General features: G+C 41.6%; 1 protein-coding gene across 4 annotated transcripts in view; it reads left to right on the top strand.

Annotated features, from left to right (window-relative positions):
• The window catches only part of PDGFD (platelet derived growth factor D), a 229,909-nt gene that overhangs the window by 176,520 nt on the left and 34,038 nt on the right, over window positions 1–19,351 (top strand). The window lies entirely within an intron of this gene.

Genomic DNA, 19,351 nt, shown 5'->3' with positions numbered 1-19,351 from the left:
TGGCTCCCCCCACGCTTGCCCACCTTGCTCTAGCAGTGGTTCTCAACCGGGGGTGAGCTCTCCTCCCTCCCCACCCCCGCCGCCCTGAGATGTTAGACAATATCTGGGAACATTCTTGGTTGTCACAACTGGCAGAGCAGTGGGGGAAATCCACCGGCATCCAGTAGGTGGAGACCAGGAACGCTGGTCAGTATTCTACAATGTACAGGTCACCTCTTTTCCCGACCCCAGCAAAAAATTATCCAGCTAAAAGTGTCAATAGTGCTGAGTTTCAGAAATTCTACTCTAAGCCTTTCCTACACATTTTATTGCCCAAAGTTACCCTTGTGATTTCCTGGAGTATTTTAGAGACAGGGCTTTGAGGAGAAATGGGAACGAACAACAGAAGACCTGTTAGGACTTAAACAAAAAGGCAAGAAGGGGAGGGGTTATATGTGAAGTAAGAGAAGGTCGGGGAGATTTGCACAAACCGCAGCCTCCTTTCACCGTTTCCTCGTTTGTATGACCCTCTTTACTGTGAGCAGGCTTTATGTCACATTTTCACACCGTGAGTATTCCCAAAGCGGGCAGTACATCTGAAACTGATGTAACTAAGAACCTGGAGGTGTGGTAAGCATTACAACTCAAGTGTTCTTTGCTGCTGTAATATCTGTGAAGTAAGAAACAGCTTTATGGTGCGAGAATTCCTTAATAGGTTTAAATGGATCTTATACATGAGATGGAATATTGAAACAAAGGTAAAGTGCTAGGTTCTCATTCCTTTGACAAATGTTTGAAATTTACAATAAATTTTTACGTAGCCAAGGATTTTATGAGATGTAAATATGTATGTAATATAACTGAGATTAGCATAAATGATTAAGCAGCTATTTTCAGTGTGTCAAAGGCACCAAATATCTCCTTTTTAATCCATTGCCTATGCATTGCCCATAAATTGTCATATAAGAGAAGATTAGTTAATAAATGCCCATAAGCAAAAGGATTGGAGTTTAATAAAACATGAAAAAGTGACATATTCATAAATGGCTAAAAGAGAAGATTCTACTACCGGATTGACATCAATAAATAAAATTAAAAAATTCTGTTTCTGCTCTCTCATCAGCTTTCAAAGGCAATGAGTTTATGACTAGATGTATGTACTTCCAAGTACATTGTAAAGTGGATTAAAATTCTAACTGGTTTATTGTTTTTTCCTCCAAGCAGTTTCCTTATAGCGACTCAGGATAGTAACTTACAAGTGTGATTTTCATAAACTATAATCCAAGCAAACCAAAGGGTTTACAAACTGGAGGCCTTTTAGAAAAATAAACTCAAAAGAGATTGAAATCCTAAACATAAAATGAAAGCTGGGATAGGAATATGTTCCCATGGAAGACAGATGCTGAGCGAAAGACACATAACACTTTCAGAAGCACAAATGGGTGGCCCGAGTGGGTCATTCATTTTACTGTCCATCACAGCAGTTGGGTGGATTTCTTTCCAAAGGTGTATCTTTGAATACTTTGTCCACTCTGGTGTGAAATGACTTTACACGATGGCTTTTCCACTGTTTCCACTGTGAGGCCATTCCACAATTTAATAGATATATCACTATTGGGAAAACTTTGTAGATGGGGAGCCTACATTTTCTGTTACTCAATTTCATGCCCTGACTTCTAGTTATTGCCCCCAGGGAACATTGTGAAAAATTCTTTCCCTTCATGGTGTTGTATTTTGAATTCTTGGAAATTTGTATCATATCCCCCTAAGTAACTCTCTGAAAAATTTTATACGTAGTGTACATCAAGTACTTAATTCCTTTGTCGATGAACAGTATATTTAGTTTTTATAATCTTGTCTTGAAAATCATTTTCCTCAGTCTGTTAATCAGTCAGCTCTTCCTGAATTCCCACAAGTTTGTCACCATCTTATATGAAACTACTCACAAAATGATTTGGTAATCGGATTCCCATTTTGCCAAATGCACCGCACACACCAACAATTGATTCCTAGTTTCAAGTAGTAGCGCTCTTGGGTTTCGGCGCCTTTGAAATATCTCAACAGTTACCACTTCCCTCCATAGCTTGTTATCACTTGCTGTATTTTGCAGTGGAACTCTCTCCTTTGAAATTTCAGGGAAAGCAGATACAATTCTAGATTCGGTGATACCAAAGAAGTCAGAACAACTTTTTATAAAGACATTCATTCCATATTCCATACAATACATTGTAATAGGGATTTGGGATCAGTGATTGATATTTAGAGGTGATTTCACTAATGTTTGTGTTCTTCCAAGTTTGAGATGTTCTATATCTGATGTAATAGTAACACTTCTGGATAAAGAATGTCTGAAATCCACTGTACTCTTCCCCCTACAAGGAACCTATCCGTGTACATTATACAAGTTAGCGAAAGTTACCGAAGGACCTTTGTCAGGTAAATAATTTGATTCCTCTGAAATGTATAGTGTCTATAATTAGCACAGCCATTTTTGTTCCATTTCTTTCAGATTGATTAAGCATGATCACCTATGGCAGGGAAACTTTCCTTTTAAATTCTTAAGACTTTTTTTACTTGTTAATATCAGTGTTTCCTGTTTTGTGAAATGATCTTGCCTTTTTGCAACATTTCAATTTTAGAGTTCTCAAGTTCCAGAATTAACATTATTTTGAAAACCAGTTATCATTTTGTCTCGATATTTTATTGCTACCTGAATCTATATTTTTTTTGCCTTAAAAGAAACCAATTATGTGTAGTGAATAAATTTTCAAAAAGACCTTGACCCAGAGTTAAATCTATGAGAACCTTTGCAATATCTTGAATTTCAATACTAAAAGCTCCTGAAGGAGTAATTCTGATATCAAAGGACAGAAATATAGAGAAAATATTCTTTTCACATGGCCTTAAAATAATTGAATTAGTCACCCACTACCCCACCTTCAGAGCATTCATGTTAAGGGCAATACCTCAACAGTTTACTAAGAAGAAAAACACTTTTGGAGATAAAACCAAATGTCAACAGTGGTCTTGCTGCCAAGAAAGTGAGTTTATAGAACCTTTAGTTGTCACACATTTAGAAATGTTTATGAATAGAAATAATTATTAACCCATAAGCCAACATCTAACGTTAAGCCACCTTTATGAATAAAAATAGCTTAAAAGTGAGTTGGCCACTTGAAAATATGTTCTTTAAAGTTACTAATCAAATTCCCACTTCATAGATAATGGATCTTAATTAGGAATTTGATAAGAATTCTTAATTTCATTAAGAATTTGATCAAATTTAATTTGATAAGCACTTAATTTCATTAAGTGTCATATCATGCCTTTGGAACTCAGTCATTTTTTAAGTCTTTATGGAGAGCCTGTTATGTTCCAGGAACTATGTTAGCTCCTGTGGACGCATGAAAATTAATGAAAAGTACACTGTAAGTCTTTGGTTCCCAAAGTATATACTCTGGGAACACAGAGGAGGTAGCATCTACGAATCAGAACTAATAGTGCTTCTCAAAGGAAGTGATTTCACTTGTGTTCTAAATGATAAGGCTGAGTTAGCTAAAGGGAAAGGGTTGGGGGAACTTTCCAAGCAAAGGGAGTGGCCTCGGCAAATTTAAAAGGGCTGATAAAGCATGGAATAATTCTGAGAGCCCAGAGGAGTAAGAGCGACCCGCTGGAAATCGTGGAGGAGAGTAAGAGGGAACCAGACACTAAAGGTTTCGATGTACTCATCACAGGACAACACGCTATTGAGAACCTCTGAGGGATCGGGGGCTTGGAAGTTGCGTGGGTGGGGGAGCAATTTTTGTTTTGATTTTACTTTCGGCGACCAATATGACAGACCAGTGGAGGTTAGACTGCAGCTGGATACGAATAGAGACAGACTAGTTAGGGAGCTATCATAGAAACCCACAAGAGATGTGGTGAACTTCTGACTTAAAACTTAGGGCAGAAGACATGGTTTTGAAGGATGAAGAAATTATGATCTGAAGAACTTAGTGACTAAATGGAGCATATTTCAGCATGACAGCGAGGTATATGATATATAACAGGTGAAGGTGGTTTTATCTTTCTAGGAAAGGGGACACAGGATGATGAGCAGGTTTTGTGGGGGTACGGATGAGTACCATTTTGGACATGATGAGTTTGAAGAGCTTATGGGACATCCACGGGGCGGGAGGGGGGGTTGGCCAGAGGGAATGTGGCAAAATGATCTAATTCTCAGCAAAGATTTCTTGGCCTGGCGTATGGAGTTAGGTATCATTCATGTACATATTAGTGCTCAGACCACGAAATTCAATGAGTTTAACCAGGTACCAAGTATCAAGTATCAGAATCCTGGAAAACACTACATTTAAAAAGACATTAAAAGACAGGAATCCAGAGAAGAAATAGGTGGAGAAGCAAAAGGAGAACACCAGAGCATAATACCACAGAAGACAAGGGAAGCGATGATTATGGAGGGCATCATCCACAACGTTAAATGTTAGAAAGGTGTCAGGTTAAACAAAGGCTATATAGAAAGGGTGCATTGGCTTTGGAAATTCAAAAGCTATTAAAAATATTAATAAGAGTGTTTTCATTGGAGTGAGAACCAGGCTGCCATGGGACGGAAGGTGGCCCAGAATTGCAGTCAACACCAAGTGTAAGCTATTATTTCAAAAAGCTTGAGTGTGAATGGATGCAAATTTAAACAAATGATACCTAGAGAGGAGGTTTGAATCAGGAAGATACTTTTAAGATGGTAAAGAGACTCAAACATCTTTTGTAGGTTGGACGGACAGATAACTAGAGGAAAGGGGTGTGGAGATATAAGAAAGAAAGGCAACATGGTGCGCTGGGTGCTGGGTGTGTGCCTTTCCTCCAGCAGAAATCCAGATGTTGAAGAACGGTGCGACTGCTCCAGAGAGGACTTCGGCAGCGTGAGGGCTGGGGGACAGCCAGGTGGCGAGGGAGTACTGACAAGACAGCACTGAAAGTGACGGACTCTACCAGGCCTCCAAGATCAGTAGACGGCTGATGACCTGGGGGGACGTGGAGGTATTGAGTGTCTGGAGGGCTCACTGGGGTCAAAGACAGAGAGAGAGCAGCAAGAGCTCAAGAGCATATGGGATTATAGAGGTCGTGGCCACAGGGTGCATGGTGCCTTTAAGATTTCGGACATAGAAGGGGCTGCTGGAGTGGGGACACCAAAGAGATGAGTCAAAGGACCTCAGATCAAGGGTATTCGCCCTGCTGTCTGCATGGACTCTGGCATCATTCAGGGTGATGGCAGCAGGAGGTGAGGACAGATACTGAAAATGCAGATGCCGCCGTACTTGGCGAATGTGGGGACCTGACCGGGACTTCAGGAGAAGCAGGAACGTGGCAAATCCTGAGGAGAAGAAGAAGAATTATATAATTAGCAGTAGCTGCGGGTCCTGAGTCCCAGAGGAGGTGACTATGTACGTGTCCTTGTATATGCCTGCAGTATCTTTCAAAGAATGTGTCAGAAGCTGGTAATGTGGATGGCCTCTGACCGGCATCCTTTCTCTAACTTTGAGATTTGGGGCCACGGGAATGTATTGTATGAAAAATATCAATGGTTTGGAGGCCAACAGAAGGCCAACATTTCCCAGCCTGGCCGGGATTTCAGAGGGCCGCTCTCCTGTCGGCCCCGAGGGAAGCTCTGGTCTTCAGAGGGGAGCAAGGGGGCGGTCAGTGAAGGGTCTGGGGTCTCGGGGGTGTTCGTGCACGGCGCTGCCAGTCACCTCTCAGAAGCCGTCTCATGCTTATGGTGTCCCATTTTGAAATTAATCTACTCCGTAGTTTTTAGACTGAAAATACTCAGCCGGTGTCAAAAATCCAATTTAAAGTTTCCTTTTTATTTTGGAAGAGAATATGGAGCCCAGGTTAAAACAGCTCCCAGAAGCAATATTCTTTACGGTGTACAATAAATCATCAGCTTTCCATCCCATCCGTAAACTTAGTAAGAAGTTGGCAGAGGATAATGTAGTGCTCTCTTGAGAGCAAAGATTCTTGTTAACTTATATTCCTATTTTCTATAAAAGTTTATGGCTTTTTTGTTGTTGTTGCTATTGCTCTTAAAAGAATAGTATCTTCCACTTAACACAGGAGAGTGAAGGATTTTGTTGTCGTTGTTGTTGGTTCTGATGAAGTCTAAGATAGGCCTTGGCTGAGTAGGCAGGAGAGCGTAGACAAGGCGCCCGGCGGGTGAGCGAAAACGCAGGGAGCCCTGGAGGGCAGCAGAGCAAACACCTAGCTTCCTGAACCCAGCTTTATCTGACGCCATGATGGTTAAAGAGGCTATTCTTTTGCCTTGAACAATCTTTCTTCCCTCCTTCCCCCCTGCCCATTCTCTCCCCCATAACGCAATGGGAAGCATCCCACACAGAGCTGAGAATACAGTGATTCTAACTGGATGGCTTTTGCCTGACCCAAATAGTTTTTGGCTTCTGTATATTACGTACGGTGGCACAGTTCTCTCTCCGCATCATAAGGAAATAGGAGAAAGCTCCCCTCCTTTTTCTGTTCTCTCTGAGAATAGCTAAGCACTAAAGGCAGAAGCACTCAGTACTGTCCCGGTGCTGAGTCAGGTTGTGGGAGGGACCCCCAGGAGCAGCCATTGTTTCCTATTCACTCTGCGGGGGGGGGGGGGGGGGGGGGGGTTAGGTGGGATGCTTTTCTTTCCTCCAGCCGCGATATCAAGAAGCCTTCAAGTGTCAGGGTTTTCATGTTCTTCCTGAGGCTGAGGAGGCCTCCTCTAAACCTGTCAGTCAGGATGACAGGAGTTCACCAAAGACTTCTTGAAAGGGCAGTGAATTTCACATTAGGGTTGAGACTACTATGGTCAGCATTTGAATACAGTAGATGGTGTGAGCTGGATCATGAACTTGACCCAGCCCCCTGGCCCACCATCCCCCTCCCTGCCATGGGTACCGGATTCTCCTCTGCCCATAGACAGGGGCTTTGGATTTCAATGGTCTCATTTCTACCCGTAAGTATTCTGTTAACATACACAACATTGTGCAAAACTTGGCATCCAATTCAAATAAAATCAAAGAGGGATTGTGCAACTATTGGATTTATTTTATTTTATTTTTTGGATTTGTTTTAAAATAGAGCTTCCACAGCTAGAAATGAAGACTACCTGCTGACCATTTTTGATGATAAAAACAATTGTTGCATTTTGCAGGGCTGTGAACCACATGACCGCTAATGTCCTTCGTAACTTAATGCTTTACATGAAAGGAAGACACATAATGCTTATATAGTATGTGTTTACTGTGTCTTTGAAAGATGACTTTATTTTTTTCTTTCATATTAACTTCATTAGTATTTATAAAATAACAATTTATGAAAATACTTTCAAGATATAGAAACTACAATCTTTGCAAAATATACACAGCCATAATTGTTACAATACACATCCTTGTATATACCTTAGACATTATAAAAGTGTTTAAGAATGACACCCTGTAAAAGTTGAGAGAAGAAACTTTAATAGACGGCTCCTAAATGATACAAAGTTTCTTCTGGCTTCTCACATGTCAAATGCAGAGAGAGCAGAGTACGTGCAGTTTGGCATCTGCGTATCAAGGCTTGTGCATCATTTCATATAAAATAAGGTTTTCATTCACAGATGATTTATTTTAAATGCCGGTGATTTTTCCTGGAGGGAACTGATATTGGAAGAAGAAATAGTGTTTTGCAAATACATCTAGTATGAGATTACCTCCCTTTTCATTCTACCACTCTGTGGGGACTCTCTCTACCTTTTTGAAATATAAATATTACCTGAGATAATATCAGGGGACATATTATGAGAAGTGAACACTGGACTGCACTATCTTTTGGATCAGAACTCAGGCTGGGATAAATTTTGAAGTAGCACCTGGACTCGGGGTGAACGTGTACCTCACTCCCACCCTGGACCAGGAGTACCCCTGCGTCTGGCTACCTTCCGCATGGACCCACCTGTTCCCTGTGCACATTGTAGGGGACATCCACTGACCATTCCGGTAAGAAATGTCAGTTGCCTCTGAAAACAAGATGACTTTCCTTCTCTTTTTTATTTTGGAAGAGAATATGGAGCCCAGGTTAAAACTGTCCCAAGAATTGGGACAGAGATCAGTGGATATTGGAAGGGTACTCTAGAGGAGGGCAGTGCTCATGCTTTTGCCACTAGTGGATTTGGGGAAGAAAACAATGAGTGACCAGAAATCACTCTGGAAGTCTGCAAAGCTATTTAGAGGAGGTGTCTCATTTCTTAAAGCATGTGCTAGAGTGGAAAACAGCTTTGATGAGGCATGAGGAGATGCGGAGTCTCGTTCTGGCTTTCTCGTGAGTTAGATGTGTCCCCATTAGAAGAGTCGCTTGGGCATTTACTCCTGAGATAGTAATGGTTTGCTAAGTTATCCTGCAGTAACAAACAAGCCTGAAATTTCAGGGGCTTACAAAAGCCAAGGTTGGCTTCCCAGTCATGTTACATGTAAGTTCCTAATCCCTAGCCGCAGTGCTCCGCGTAGCTTCTCCATTTGGGAGTCGGGGCCGAAGGCTCAGCCCCATGGGGGATGCACAGCGGAGGGAAAAGAGTGATGGCAGAACCACACAATGTGTTTTAAAGTTTCTCCTCCTCTTCAGTTGGTTAAAGGAAGCCACGTGGCCAAGCCTGCCTTCAGGGGAGCAGGAAGTAACACTCCTCCCATAAGGAGGGTAATGGGAGCAGCCCTGAGAAGGTAGACGAGGGGCCCAGTGCCTAGAAGTTGAAGGCATCGGTCGGTGATTTGTAAAGTCTCCTTGAGCGCCACAATTACAAGTTATTATTTTGTAAGTTAGAGATAGCAATAATTAGTTTGGACATAGAGTTTTTTTTAAGATTTTATTTATTTATTTGTTTGACAGAGAGAGCGCACAAGCAGGGGGAGAGGCAGAGGCGAAAGCAGGTTCTCCACTGAGCAGGGGCTCGATCCCAGGACCCCCAGGATCATGTCCTGAGCCGAAGGCAGATGCTTCACCTACTGAGCTGCCAGGCGCCCCATGGACGTAGAGATGTTTTACCAAAAGATAGGAGACTGCATGAATTAGCGGTTTGCATATACATGCATAGTCTTTAAATTCCTTCAACTGTTTTAAAGCAAGTTCTTGCTCTTTTGAAATGTTTTGTTTACTAATGTGAAGAATGCATGAATAACAGTCCTTTGAATGTGTATAATGGTTTAGAGCAGGCAAAATACTTATGCATACATCTGTTCCTCTGTCCCCTGGTCCTCACATGACCAACTTGACCATGTTTGGTTTGTTGACTCTGTTTTAACAATGCCTAGAACAGTGTCTAGCAAGTAGTAAGCGCTCAGTAATTTCCTGGAGGGTGGGGTAGAACTCCTTTTGTAGGGAGACTATTGGAGTTAGTTAAGGAGCTGGAGGAGTGCATTCCATCCCCTGGGAAAAAGTCCAAGAAGACACATCCCTTTACCTGATGGTTGCGGAAAAGACCAGTCAGGAAATCTCCCCTCTGAGAAGATGCAAACTGTTATTTTTTCTAATGTGTCTGTGCCCACACCCGGCTCATGTGGTGGCGGAGGGAGATTGAAATGAGATGAGGAATGTTAAAGCTGCTTGAAAATTTCAAAATCTCAATGCCCATTTTAGGTGAAGAAAAGCCAGGCCCTTGTAGTCTGGATGGACCGATCAACGTTTTTTCCAAGAAAAGAAGTGTGCAAATGTGTGAAGGCTAAGCCTTTCTATAACAGCTTTCCATATAATGATCTATGAAATATCCAGACTGTCCCTTTGAGATAGGAATTACTGGTACCTCCATGTTCAGGTGAGAATATTGAGGCACAGAGAAACTAAGTACTAGGTGCAAGGATTGGTGCGGGTCAGTGGTGGACTTGGGATAGGATCCAGACAGCCCAGCTCCGGAACTTGTAACATCTTTGCAGAAGTGTTAAATTAATGTGACCGTCTTTCCAGCAGAAAGATAACATATTGGAAAGATCATACTAGTTTTGGAAAGAATGCAGTGAATGTCCACGTGGGCTAGTTAGTTTCACATGAGTTAATCTAATTTAATCCTCAACTACCCCTGTGGGGGATAAAAAGGGTAATTTTTTTCCCGTTTTACAAATCCAGGACTCCCAAGCGTAGAGAGTTTACCTTGCCCAAGGTCACACAGCCAATGTTCCATGTGGAATCCGATTCTGAGTGCTGTCTTCAAAGCCATGTTTTAAAAATGGTTTAGCACACTGAGTATGAAATCTCTTCTAACCAGCCAAAAATACTGTAGTCCTTATCTGACCAGGTGAATAGCAAAGGAGGCTCAGGACTCCCGGCTCTTCCTTTAAAGGCACAGGGTCTGCTTTTATTTTGTTTGTTCTTAGAGATCCTCTGATGAGAGAGATTGAGGCCCATTTGTATAGGGCATCTTTAGGATCCCTGCTGGGTGGAGAGAGAGCTCTCCGTAATCCCAGCGGATCAGCCCCCCCCCCCCCCCCCCCCCCCCCCCCCCCCCCCCCCCCCCCCCCCCCCCCCCCCCCCCCCCCCGCTGACTGACCTCCGGGGTCATCACAAAGTACTTAAGGGATCCTCATCTGTCGAATCTTCTCATCAGGCAAACATTCTAACTTCTTTGAAGAAGAAAGGTAATTTTGTACCCTGCTGAGAAATGAGATAGAACTAAATTATATTTGAGAATGCTATTATCATTTTAGGGATTTGATTACCAAAATAAGGAAGGACTCCTAATTCTAAGGTTGCCTTAGAAGATTATGGACATTCCAGAAAGGGTTTCCAAACCAACAGCACTGAATTTCTTGGTTTCCATTTTTTCAACTGCCCTCATCTCTCAGAATAGCAAAGCGTTGTTTACTGTGTGTTTTCTAGGAACTCTGTTATGCTGCTTAAGATCACAGAATTCACGAGGATAAAACACTTTCTTCTCTTTCGTTGTTTTCATACACAGAGGGAGGCGCGTGAGCAGGGCGAGAGAGATGGGGCTCCCTGTGGGGCAGCGGGGTGCAGTGCACCGTGTCCAGAGACAGAGGCTCCAGGCTCCGGATTGGCCAGTGATGCTGATGCTTGACCTTTAGGGAGCTTGGTTTCCTTGTATACAGACAAAGCGCGGTCAGAAAGAAAGCGCCCTGAGAGCAGTGACCTCGGTGTTCTTTTCTGTATCTCCAGCACTTTGAACCATTAGTCAGAAATAGTGGACGTCTTTAAATGCCTGGTAAATGAATGATTAAATACCGCACCCCCCCACCCCAAGATGCTCAGTGTGGCATCCACGACCCCCTGATCTGTCCCGTTCCTTCCTTTTCAGCCTCCTTTTCTGCCTGGTGCTTTGGGCACGTACTCTTAGTAGGTCCAAGATCTTGCCACTCTGCCACTTTCCCCTCTACCTGTCTGCTCCCCTGACTGTCAAAAGCCCTGATTATCATTTAGGGTCAACTCCAGGGCCACTTCTTCTGAGACCCTTCTCCAGTCCTCCAGATGGACTTCAAGCATTCCTCCCTGTGTAGACCTACAGGACTTGGCTTATGGCCCTGATAGAGCGTTCATTCCTATAGGTCCTGTATTACTCGTTTATTTATTCCACAGATATCTATTAACACTCAACCACATGCCCGCCAGTAGGCTAGGGCTTTATATGAGTCATGTCATTTGCTCCTCACACAATCCAGTAGCTATTTGTGCTTTCATTTAACTAGTACTTATTCGATGCATGTTAGTTAACGGATGCTGTCTCAGGTACCGCGCTGAGTAGTGTAAAAGTTAGAAGTCGGCTAGATAACTTCACCTAATGGTAAGCCACTAAGAAAAAGTAAATAGCGTTCATATAAGTTGCTGACGTGAAAGGGAATGACAAGAGTAGGGAATTAGAATTCATCTAGACGATGGATTCCTCCAGGCGGTTGGATGTTTTACCCATCTGTGCCTTGCCCGGGGCTTAGCACAGTGAGTTACACCTTGTGATCATTCAAAGATCTTAGATAGTGAAGAGAACTTTGGACTTAGTGATCTTAGCATTCTTCGATCTCCACACTGTGCTGCTGAGATTTAAAGAAGTGGGTATAGGTGTGTGAGATATCAGGTGTGCTAAAAAATATCCAGATGCAGGGAATACCTCAGCCAGTTTTCGGGCCTGAGCAGCAATGCCGTCCACTCTGAGTTTTCCCAGTCCGGCAGAGCGGCAGCAATCATTCACCCAACCCCTCGAGTGTTTTCCCTTTGACTTTGGAATGCATTGTTCTCTTAATTTTTTTGGCAGTAAAAATTACCTTTATAATTATATTTGGCTTAGATGAATACAGCAGTGAATTTGCATTCTCTAAGTACACAGCATGTGATAATCCAAAAAAAAAAAAAAAAAAAAAGAATAGCAATAAGCCGAGGAGAGCCAATCTAGGATTAAAATTTTGCTGTGCAAAGCCTCGTGCTCTCACTCACGAGCACCGCTGATGAATACTGCTAATGTAATCGCAGGCAAAAGTAAAAAATGCTGCTGCTGGTAGCTAATCATAACCACAAGTACAAAGGAATCGTAAAGGCCCATAAACATGAACCGGTAGGACTCAAACTGCAGAATCTCTCGTTTAAATACCCATGAGGAGAAGGCTGGGGGCTGTTGACTCCGGGGTCACGATGAAGTTAAGTGGACTGAGTAGAGCTTCAGTTCCCTGGAGGTCTCTTTCCCCGGTTTAACCATGGAGCCTGGCCACCAGACTGAGTTTTGTCTTTGTGCAAAGCTTTCCCAGCCCTGATCAGAATGAATCCCACGACCTGTATATGTGGGATTCAGCACCAGCACGCTCAGCTAATGGGCCCAGACCGCAAGCCTGCTTTTGGGACCTGAAACCTGCGACCTGCTTTGATGAGCTGCTAGTTGCCTGAGGAGTGAAAAGTGACTGCAAGGTCAAGAATGTGCTAATCTCACCTTTTGTCAGGAGTGATTTGCGGGGGGCCTGGGTACACTTTTGTTTCAGACTTTACATTCACCAACCTGCTGGTTTAACCACAGAATTGTGCCCAGAAATCTCTTTACCATCAGGCCAAGAAAAAGGTTGTGTTTTGAATTAACGGTTAGTTCATTTCCAGAGCTCCACAATATTCACGTGGCTATTAAATATCTTACATTCCAGGTAGCTTGGAGTGCCAAATGATAATTACGATGGGCGGTGGCTCTGGTCCAGTGTAGGGCTGAGGATGAAGGTGTCCAGGGAAAATGCATCACCAAAACACAAAGCCACCCTCCTAGGCAATAGTCAAGAGTTTTTAAAGGAACAAACAGCTTTCTGAGTGCTTTTGACTGACTTGTCCCTGATTCTCCCCCAAGATGTTCCTCTTTATTTTATAAACCTATCACTTGCTGGATGACGTTTCATGAGCCCTTTTCCCTGGCAGAATGACAAGTTGTGTTGACTATGACTTTGTGTTTTAGACTTCAAATGGTATTTTCTCCTTAAAGTTAGGTCTTAAAAGCTTTAATTAGCAGTGGGATCGTTTGAGTTCATAAAGGAAATGATTTTAGTGAAGGGATTTTGGTGACTTGGCCTTCATCTTCGTAGTGTTCATAATTTTCAGGTTTTCTAATATTTGTTTTAATAAATATAACTAGCTTTTGGCCAGGATGGAGGTAATCCGTTTATATAATGCCATCTGAATACAGAGAAACTCAGCAGTTTTTAGGAGTGTGCCTTTCAACACAGTCATCCAATCAAAATGAAATGATTTGTTGAATTTTGAGTGTATTTCCTCCCTCAGCAATAGAAACCAAATAGAAAGCAAAGTGAGTCCTCACTATGTACCAGGAAGTCTGCTAAGTGCAAGGAAATGAAAATGTGAATAATTCAGGTCAACACTTCTTCTTTTCATTTCAAATTTGTAATTTTTCTAAGGTAGCAAAATAAACTCCTCAGCCATCCATTTTGTCCTGGTAGTGCAAATATCTTTAAGATTAGCTTAGCGATATCAAAAGTACCATCTTTAATAATGTTCAGGCTACCGGTGAACCAAACCAAATGTTCTTTCTTGAAATGCATTTAAGAAATGTCTGAAAACTTGTACTTAGCACAAATCAAGGGTGTTTTGTTTTGTTTTGTTTTGTTTTTTTGTCTTATACAAGGACTCTTTGTAAATGAAAGGATGAGCCCTGTAGCAGAGAGGAAAGAGCGTGGAGAGTCAGCCTCAAGTTCAGGTATCTGCAGAGCCTCTTGACGACCAGCTCGTTCCCATGGGCAGGTTCCTCAAGCATCGTCAAAGCTGCAGAAATGAGGAGTGGAGTGATGTACCGGAAGGGTTTCATGTAGTGCCTGGCATGTCATCTGCGCTCTGTGAAAGGCAGCTGTTGTTACAAAGTAATTAATCATAGAGTTTTCTCAATACTAAACAAAGTTATTGTGTTTATAAGAGCTATTAACAAAATTTCAGCCTGCACCTAGCTCTCCAGCAACACAGTGAAGAAAGACCTCTGGCAGTATCTTTCTAGATGAAAATTAAATGTTCATTTATCACATGGTCTGTATGAAGCACAGTGAAAGCTACTAGCAGAGTTGTATTTCGCAGTTTGTAATTTTCTGTGCAGCCCCTCGCTAAGATGTCCTTGTTTGGCTAACACGGAGTTAATTTAATCAGCCTTCTTGCCCATCCGTCTCCCCTCTCCAGGATCATTGTGGTTTCCTCAGGCCATAGGCCACAAGCAGTAATGGCAGGTGGTTCATCTTTTTTCTGTCTCCCTCGACTCGCTCTCTCCGTCTGCAAACACGCCTTGACCTTCCCCAGCTCTGTGCTGCGGCCCTTGTGACACCCTCTCTGAGTCAATGACCTCTTCTCTGCCTGCTGAGGGAACTTTCTTCCTTACCCGTTGGACTGGGGTTTGCTCTCATCTTAGCTTATCTGTTGTAACAACTTCCCAGACTAAGTTTGGTCTAAGAAATCAGAAACTAACAAGTATAAGAAGTTCCTTGTCTCATAGCATAAGAGAAAAAATGAACTTTTAAAAAATACTTTGACATTAGCATCAAGGTTTCATGGGTGATTAGTTGATGAATCCTAGAAGATCTAAATTGAAACATTGTACTTTAGTGTCAATAATGGCCTAAAAAGTTGTGAAACTAACTCTTAAATCAGCGGAAGTCTGCAAATAGGTCTTATCTGTGGGGATATTTGCTATTAAAGATATATTTATTTTATTAATATTTTATTTCCAATCACAGTTGACTCCTGTCCAGCTTCTTAGAGCTCTGAGAATATATGTTACTAATTTCACAGGCAAATTCTCTACCTTTGAAAGGTGCTCTTTGATCCTTGTTAATTATTGATTCTGGAACTCTCGATATCCTTTTACTAAACTTTATTGCCAATAAAAGCTGGCCTCCAGCCAAGGCCTTTCCCATATTCCTTGTTAAAGAACTGATTTGATGATGAGCATGTAATGAAATGTACTTGTAAAGCCTTGGTTGGATCATAGCATTTGATGGAACCAAAGGGTTTTCAATTTTTGCTTTATTCTATTCCCATAGACGTTGAGTCATTGATGTATCATTATTTGCATGTACATTGACTGGACTACATATCAGAAGTTCATGCACTAGAGCATCAGAAGTCTTTGTTCTAAAGGATCTCCCCCATAGAGTCATCTCAGGGCACAGGCTTGCACGGTCAGCATTATTTGCATTTTCCTCAGTAGGTCATGAACGGCGTGTCATGAACAAATGAAGACTCACTAAGGGGATAAATGTTGACAGTGTGTTTGTTTGTTATTGTTTTATGAATCTGGACAAATCCCTCTGTTTCTTTAGCATTTCAAAATGAACACCTCTAAGGCTTCACTTAATCAAGAAGCACCACTAGAATTAGGAGAGGACTTTATTATTTTATTATCTGCTTCTGAGGAATGGATAGAAAACATCAAACAGAAGCACAGTTTTGAAAATTAAGGAAAACACTCTGACAAATGTCCTTCAAAACTTTCCCCCAATAAGTCATCCCCCAATAGGTTAACATTGTTTTGGTTGAAAGCTTTTTAAAATCTCTAAGTAAGTGCATATGTTTTGTTCGAAGAGATGGAAGAGTACATCCCTCTGAGCAATGAACAGTTTATGGCTCATCTCTTCACACACTGCATAATCACCTCAGATAAAAATGAACAGCCCTCTTCCATGAGATCCAGAAACAGGTGGTGTGACTAATCATCCTAAATGTTTGGAATGTTGGCCTGGCAACTGCTGTCTCCAAAGACTCAAAAGACAGTTGTCCCCAGCTCTACTCTCGAGGCTCAGGAGAGGGATTCATTTGGATATCCATTGCAGGCATTTGGTGATTGAACACGTATGAGCTTGCCTGGGAAGGGGGCTGAGTGGATTATTCACTTGTTAGCATGTAATATCCTACCTGGCCCCAAGGTGACTGACGGCAAGGAAGGGTTATCTGGCCATATCCTGTCTGAAAATGAAATGCCCAATCATGTCTGTCTTTAAAAGTGAAGATTATTATTGAGACTATTCATTACCTGTAGTGGTATTGTATCCCCAGCTCGATTTGCTTTCAGCCTGAGTTCACTGTCCTCATACAGAGGCAGACCCATTCCTGTTGGGCACTGAGCTGATGGCTACCTGCATGTTTTCATGGTAAAAAAAAAACAGCCATACTTTCATGGCTGTTTTTAAAACATCAAAAGTTTGTGTTGAATTAGCCATGGTTTTAGGTTGAGTCAAATGTGATGATTCTAGAACCATTCTTTATTGTCCCATCTTTGAACAATTCTCTCTAGTAATTGGTGAGAATTACTTCTACAAAAATGCTTTTATTTTCCACCAGGGAATACATAGGTGACACTATTCACTCTAATGATATAACATAAGGCTTTAGGGGTAGGTGCTCATGCACACTCTAATCCATTTCTCTCTTCCAATTTTGTTTTAGAAATCATATGGTTTCACTCATATGTGGAATATAAGGAATAGTGCAGAGGACCACAGGGGAAGGGAGGGAAAACTGAATGGGAAGACTTCAGAGAGGGAGACAGACCATGAGAGACCCTGGACTCCAGGAAACAAACTGAGGGTTACAGAAAGGAGGGGGTGGGGGATGGGGTAACCAGGTGATGGGTATTAAGGAGGGCATGTGATGTGATGAGCACTGGGTGTTATATGTAACTAATGAATCATTGAACACTATATTAAAAACAATGATGTACTACTATATGTTGGCTAGCTGAACATAATAAAAAAAGAAATTTATCAATTTCTTATTAAAACTTGATATGTATTATAAAAAATTGAGGACATACAAATAGACAAAGGAAAGAAAAGAAAAGCATGCATCATTCAGTGTCAACAATGTCAATATTGTTGTGAGTATATTTTCAGTCTTGCTTCAATCAGATATCTGTACATTTTTCTAGTAGAATTAGGTGATACAAAACATACTCTTACAACCTTTTCATGTATAAGAGTTTGTTTTATTTTAAGGATGTTAACTGTTTATTATATCTGTTACAAGTATATTTGTGCATTTATCTTTATGCTTTTAATTTTGTTTTTGGTATTTTTTTGGATTTATGCAACATTTTAGTAGGTGTGAGTGGTATCGAATTTTATGCTTCCTTAGCATGAGTGCTTAAGGTACTATTTCTCCCACATTTCGATTATACAAATATCTATGTATGTTTTCATATACTTTAAGATGTTCTTTTTTCATACCTCCCCAACTTCCTAGTGAATGACTTTTCTCTCACACAAATCAAACTTCCAGAGCTAAGCTATTTAAAAAGCACAGATCTCAGAATCACATCTATGTTTTCAAAATTACTCCAGACAGAGCGTAAGGGAGTGGGTTTCATTTCAAAATGCCAAATAATGAGTTTCACTGCCAATATATGATTGTGAAGAATTATAACGTGAGGATATAAGCTGAGAATAAATTATTTTTAATGATGTAAATTAATTCTTATTAGATTAAGGCAGTGCTGACGCAGATGCCTGTAATTATAGGATGATGTGTGCCATTATTCGGTGGGTTGGAAACCACGTAACCTAGAGAGAACAGTAGCTTCTTGGACTCTAGTCCTGACTCCAGTCATAATTAGTTCAGAGATGCTAGACAGTGCCTCTGGCTCTCTGCACTGCAGCACGCTCTTCTCTCAAGGGATGGCTTGGACCCCTAGATATGACCTTAGTAAGTCACCCATAGCACCAAAGTGCAGTCCCTGCAGGGACTGAGGGAACAAAGTAGCCAGAACAGCAGCTTCTCTCTTTTAGGATGAAACAGGCTACAGTGTAGGAGCAGGAGGTAAGGAAATGAAGCACTGAATTAGTACCTACTTCTTGGAGCTCACACATAGTTCTCTCTCCTCGGAAGAATGGGACATGGCATTTAAAGCACTTGCTGGAGTTTGTTGTAACAAAAAAGAGAAATGGGGTTTTGTAAGCTGACTGTGTCTATACATTTTAAATGATTATTCACTGTTCTATTTTAGCATTTAAGTCATGCTAAGGACACTGCTCTGCAAAGAGCACCCATAATAGCGGAGTTTGTCTTTCATTATCCTGGAGCTTGAAAAAGCAAGTTGTCTACCCAGGATGATTCTAAAACTATGTAGCAAACAGTTTGACATGGGCACCAAGTGATCAGAGTGGGCTCTGGCTCTAAACCACTGCTTTGCCTGTACAGGGGAAGTGGATGAACATTATCCCTGATAATGCTCACTGAACCAGTGGAATTGGAGTGTGTCCCCAAAACTCTTGATAAGAATTTGGGGTAGAAGACAGAAGAAATAAACAAGCTCCCTGCCATTCTACAGCATTTATTCTAGCTGGGGAAAGAGATCACGAGCAGTAAAACAAATAGAAAATCATTTCAGATAATCATAAATGCTTTAAAGAAAATTAAGCAAATTAAGTGGAGAGGGTGGCCAAGAGTAGGGGTATTTTAAATAAAGTGTTCAAGGAGGGGTTCCCTACTGATGCGATGTCTGAGCAGAGAACTAAATGATGAGGAGCCAGTCACTGGAACATTTGGAGAAAGTGCATCATGGGCATAGGGAACAGCACCAGACTTGAGGGGGAGATGCCTGGAGTGTTATTTGAAAGACTATAAGAAGGCCAGAGTAGTGGGAGTGCAGTTTCTGAGAAAGATAGAACATCAAATCAGAGAGAGACGCTGGGGAGGAAACAAGCATGGGTCAGATCATGTAAGACCAGATTCTAAGTGCAATGGAAAGCTATCAGAAGGATTTAAGCAGAAGACTGTAGTGATCTGATTTACACTTTAAAAAGATACCAATAGAAAACAGTAGCCCAAAAATACACCCATGCATATACAGTTAACTAATATTTTACAAAGGAGCCAAGAATAGTTGATGGGGAAAGATACTCTG

This window comes from Zalophus californianus, chromosome 11, assembly GCF_009762305.2.
Source record: "Zalophus californianus isolate mZalCal1 chromosome 11, mZalCal1.pri.v2, whole genome shotgun sequence".
NCBI classification, from domain to species: domain Eukaryota; kingdom Metazoa; phylum Chordata; class Mammalia; order Carnivora; family Otariidae; genus Zalophus; species Zalophus californianus.
This window is presented reverse-complemented; position numbering and strand designations above follow the sequence as displayed.